Source organism: Aythya fuligula, chromosome 1 (assembly GCF_009819795.1).
Source record: "Aythya fuligula isolate bAytFul2 chromosome 1, bAytFul2.pri, whole genome shotgun sequence".
NCBI classification, from domain to species: Eukaryota; Metazoa; Chordata; class Aves; order Anseriformes; family Anatidae; genus Aythya; species Aythya fuligula.
The window spans coordinates 66,953,015-66,959,014 of NC_045559.1; positions in this window are offsets into that span (position 1 = coordinate 66,953,015).

Consider the following 6,000-nt stretch of genomic DNA (forward strand, 5'->3'; position numbering starts at 1 on the left):
CTCTCTCCTGATTCTTGGCATGCACACAATGAAATAGTGGGGGCCTTAGGCACTTAGAAAAAAAAAAAACACCCTCAATAAATCCCCTTAAGGGCCCATTTTAATTCTGCTTATGCTCTTGATGTGCAAGTTCTTACCCTGCTATCCCTCTAGAAGCAGTTTATTTCTGTCTGTCAGTGCTGCCAAAGTGACAAAATCCCCTTTCCCACCCACCATGTAATTGCTCTGTTGTTGCCCTTCCCACACATGCCTGTAGAAAGAAAGCTCTTGCTTTATTTGTACTGCTGAAGTGAATAGCATCTCTTCCCTCCCTCCCTCCATGTGGCTTTCAAGTAGTCACACTATCATTAGTTATTTCTATTCTGGAGGAGCTCTCCATCTGAGAAGTGAGCGTATTTGATAGGAAACAGAACAAGGGCCCAATCCTACGGTCCTCATGTGCCCCCTGATCCTGTAGCTGGCCTGAGGAATGCGGGGCTTGCAAGGAGCACAGAAGCAAGCATTGCAAGTAAAGATCAAAATTAAAGGCTATTCGGAGGAGGGTCATAAAACAAGAGAATCGAAAGACCTGGCTGCATTTTTGACTGCATTTTTTTTCTTGTAAAATTTTCAGGGCAGAGTAGCTCTCTTTGTTCTGCCCCAGCACAGAGCTGTGTTGTTAATTTTAGTCGATGACAGAAAAATTAACAACTACACTACACTTATTTTTACTTTGCTGGTGGTTCTCTCTTTCTCCTTTAAACTTCCATTGTTGACAGAAGACAAAACCTGTTCTGGAATTATTGTTTTTCCAATACACCTGGGATTATTTATCCATTTATTTTAAAGGCACACAATAGATTGATTTGCACACCTTATTCTAGGTGCTGGGTGTATGATTACAAAAAGACCACATTGCTGATCCTAACTAAATTGTCAGAAATGATTTGTTCAACTTGCCTAAGGAAACTGAGCCCTATTTCTTGTTGAAACTTCAAAATTCACTGAAATTCACTGTTATATGGGAAAAAAAAAAAAAGGAAAAAAAAAAACGAACAAAAAATGCAGTTTCAGAACCACTCACCTCTAACATAAACCATAAACAATACACAATAAATTTATTTCTTAACACAATTTTATTTCTTAATACAAAATGTAGTAACATGGCCTCAACTAGAAGGCTTTTTTGTTGTTGTTGTTGTTGTTATAGACATGCTAAGTTTTTCACATAGTTTTGCTCTCCTCCATGATTTGGCAATCTAGGATTGGTAAATAGCCATAGTTGCACTGTTAAATAATAGGAGAGTATGACTGTAATATATTTTGCAGCCAGCATCCTATTGTACGCAGCTTCACATTTTTGCAATGTGACAAATCTCTTTGTGAAAAAAAAAAAAAAAAAGTCCCTAACAATGATCTAAATCACACATTTGCTCTTCCTCCGAGCACTGGTGGTTGTCAAAACCTGTTGCCCTTCAGTAGGGGAGCCTTTTAGACATATTCCAGTGCTGGCTCCATGCAGACAAAATGCATTAGAGGCCATTCAAATACCGCATCTAAACAATGGTGCAAACTTGCTTATGCCCACTTCATCCGTGAGCAGTCCTGAAAACCACACACAGAGGTCAGCTGTCCTCTTCCCATGAGCTGCGGAGCACTACCAGGCACATAAAATATCAAGGGCTGATAGAAATTAATCTATATTACTTCCCTAGTGTGTATTTAGGATATCAGAGGGGGTGTTATCAAAGACAGTGCAAAAGCCTGAGTAAGGAAAAACCAGGCAGAATACAATTGTAGCAGGAGTATAATGAGCTAACCTTTAAGCCATTCCTCTCTATGCCCAGACCTCTCTGTGCTGCTCTGTCTCCCTAGCTCTCCCCCTCACTCCTGGCTACTTTACCTTAAAGCCTAATTTTGTTTAAACTTCTGTTTATTTAGAATTAATGAATTAATTTTTGAAGCAGCCAACACATACCTTTGAAGGAGCTGTACTGCAGTACCCTTCATTTCCTGACTAACCCAAAGAAACGTGTACCATGAGAGCCGCTACCAACAATGTTTTTATGGTGTGTCCATGCTGGATACTGGCTGTGCAGGTCTATGCTTGGTCCCCACTCCTTCACTCTTATTTTTTATCCCTGGCAGGACTTTCTCTCTCCAGCTTAGGTATTATCAAGTTTTCATAGCTGTGTCTGACTGGCTTTGAATCGAACCCTTAAAGGGTGCAGTTTCACCCGCGAGCTTGGCACTGTGGGCTCAGCAGTGTTACAGCACTTAAATAAGATCCAGCACATCCAGGTGCAAGTTTTTTCTCTACCTTGGGGGGCTCAGATCGACATGGCCTACTCTAACCACCAGGCTATTGCCCAGTGCTGACACCACGTGTGTATGGGTGTGCTCATGTGCCCTAGCACAGCCCGGTGTGAGGGTGGGCAGCCTTCCACTCGAGTCCTCTTCTGAAAAGCCAAGGAGCTTTGGTACTAATTGGGATGGAGAGAGAGGAGAAGGAGTGTGCATAAGCAAAAGGACTGTGGCTCTTTGGATTATTTAGAGTGTTCCTCTGAGAGGGAAAGCCTTTGGTCCCAGTGCATGCTCCTAGAACTAGATGTATTTACATTACATGGATTTTAAAGGGGCAAAATACAGAAAGAGCTGTGACTGGAACTCAGGATACCCTTTTTCAAAATAAATCCCCTGACTACAAGACTGGCTATGGCCCAAATCATTGCTGATTCTCTTCTGCATAGTGGCACGGTTCCTGCAGGAAGGCTGGAAAATACAACTGGGCAATGAGGGCACACATATGGAAATGGCAGAAAGGGGTTCAGGTGGAGGCGCTAATCCAGCTCAGGACTCCCACTTTCTGGCCAAGCGCCATAACACTAAACCACTACACGAGAGCAGAAAAGCTCCCATTTAAGAGAGAACTTAAATGAAAGCAGAGGATTACACCACTTTTTACCCAATCTGGCTGTTACTTGCAAAATTTTCAGACTCCTCTGGGAGAGCAAATGTATGAATATGTTGTTTGAAGATCTTGATTAGGCTTAGGCAGAATCAGGCTTAGGCAACAAGCTGGTCAGCTTGTTTCAAGACTAGGATGCTTCTCTGTGTGCACAAAAATGGAGTGTGAGGTTTCTGGAAAGCCTGCAAGGAGTAAACTGCCTATAACAGGTTGAGTCAAAAGCTGGGGTCCAAATAAATGATGCTTTGTAGGACTGCAGTTTAGTTTATACTCGGCTATATTTCGTGGAAGTACCACTGAGGTACCCCAGTCCTTCCGTTTTCCCCTTTAGAAGTTGATGCACTTCCTGAACAGTCCTGAAGTCTTGCTCAGATGACAAGGTCACTAAGTTTCAAGCATTGTATCTCCACTGGCTTTGATTCCCTCCTATTTTAAGCAACCGCACATGGAATGAAAGACAAGCAGACATTTCTTAGGCAATCACAGGCTTTTAACTTTTGGCTGTGTGACACAGAAGGAGAGACATATCCAACCTACAAACTTCTTGCCTGAACTTGGAGCTCACGCTTCCTTCACAGCTGACATTTATCCTTCTGCCAAGTCAAATCAAATCCCGATCTCGCAGCTATCCTGAAAACTGCATTTACATCCAGTCCAAGGCTCCCTAGCTCGTGCCAGCTCTTCACGCACATCAAAGTGCTTGGTAGATAGGAGAACAGCCTTAATAAACACACCTGCTTTGGTTTACTGGACAAGAGCCCGTTCTCATTTACAAGTCAGGCATAACACTTGTGAAGGCAGAGGAATTATTCTTTTATGCGCCAACACTGAGCACAAAATGCATCCCACCCATTCATCCAAAATGTAAACCCTCTCTTTCGCCTTTAAGAGCCCACTGCCAGCTCCACGCTTGCACCTTCCCTTAATTTAAATCTGAACTCCATAGGGTGAAATTTGGCTCATGATATGCTGTACTAATAGAGGAGGAAAAGAGGGGCCTTGCTCATGAAATATTTCAGGTATAATCAGGAAATTGTGGCTACAGATGCAATCCAGGAGCATTTTGGGTTGGTAACCAAGGCAACACTTCTTGCTTCAAGACACACTTTTCTGTTGATAATCTATTGTAATGCCAGTAATTGCAGCTGACAAGGCTCTGTTTGTTGTGAGAGATAATTAGCACTTGAAATAAAGTAACAGATTTAAATAAATTGGGGGGAACTGAGTGGTGTGACCTGATCGCTTTAGAAACAAACAAGAGCGTTGGGGGCCTGCACAGGGTGTGATGTTAGTGGTGGCTTCCACAGCGACTGAACAATACCAACATTTATTAGGCATTGTTTAATTGGGAATTACAGTCCCCCTCATGATGAAAACATTTTTTCTGTTCCTCACCCAGGTTATTTTTACATTATAAAATATGCATTAAAAATAAAACCACAAAACCCCTTTACCTACTTTACAAAACAAAAACAAACAAACAAACAACAACAACAAAAAACCTACTGATATTTTTATCTGCTCATTCTTTTTCATAGTGTAGGATTTGTTTAGAAGATGATGTTTTAAAGTAAGTAAGTGTTTTGGACTGTTGCAGGGGTTGAAGGGACTCTGGGCCACTCTGCACAGGGGTGTGCAGGGAGCGTTGTTCACTCAGCACGTAGCAGGAATGTTCATGGGTCAGCAGGCACCAACAAACAGCACTTCAGCTCGATGCCAGATTGCTCAAGGACTGGTTTCATGGCTTAGGTTGTTAGCACTGCTCCTTGGTTGGTGCTTCTGTTTGCATTAGTTATCATTGCATCTGGAAGTGGTCATGCAAACCAGGGCTGATGCCTGATGCAGCACAGGACCATGTCCCCTGGAGGGGAAGGGCAGAGGCCAGAGCCACAGCAGTTCCCTGAGGCTCCCCTAATAAAGGCACACTCCCTCTTGCTTTTCCTGTACTTGTGAGGCACAGCTGCTTGGCTCAGTGGATAGTGAGAAGAGGAACACAGTCTTACTGAAACTTTTATGCCACAGAGAGTGAAAGCATCAACTTGTAGCTGCTGAACTGAGGATGCTTCTGGGATGGAATGACACAATGGCATGGCTGAATGCAGCCCAGGCTGATCTGTTAGAGGTGGTGTGAGCCCCTTTTCCACAGTGCCTGAGAGTGTTTTCACCATTAAAGAGAAAATGAGATTTCCCAAGGAAATGAGATGTGCTTATTTACAAGAGAGGAGTGGAGGCTCAGTCTACACAGCTTTGTCAGCACTCACAGGCAGGCGGTCAGCAGATCAGTGGGCTCAGCCCACGTGGTGTAAGGTCAGAAGCAGCAGCCCAAACAGCAGGCCACTTCTTCCCTGAGAGCCCAACTATTTGGGGATGGAGTGATTCAGCTTCTTCATAGACTCTCACCAAACCCGTGAAACCTTCTGGCCAGGAAATGATATCATATCTAGTGTGAAAACAGAGACTGTCATGTACATGCATTCATCTTAGGGCTGGCCAGAAGGCAAAAGCAGTATCCTCTCAAGATTTGCTCTGTAAGACATTAAATGACTTTCTATGGCCACAAATATTGTTTATTTCTTTCATACTTCATCAAAAAGACATCTCTGTTATTCTCAGGATAGCAGGCACACTATTTCTCCAGCAAACATTAATCACCAGTTCACATCAGAATCATGCATTCATGATACATTACTATTCACAGCCCCCTCAAGACAGGACAGCAATATTCTTCTGAGTCTAAAGCTGTCTTATTGCTTTCTTTGCACAAGTGGGGTCAGCAGTTAAAGGTACCAGAGCTGGCCAGCCATTTGCTAGCCTCAGCTGAAGTTAGAGAGGTGACTAGCATAGAGACCTGCCTGAAACCCAGGGGAAACCCATGCTTCCAAGGCCAGTGGTCAGGCTCTCCCCTGCTAGCTCCCACACACTATGTTTTCCTTTCAAGTTATCTAGAACACTCAAAAAAAAAATAAATTGTGTGTTAAAAACACACAGTGCATAGATTACCATCATCTTCTTTCCTTCATAATCAGCAATTTAGTGCCACCAGGCAATGTTTC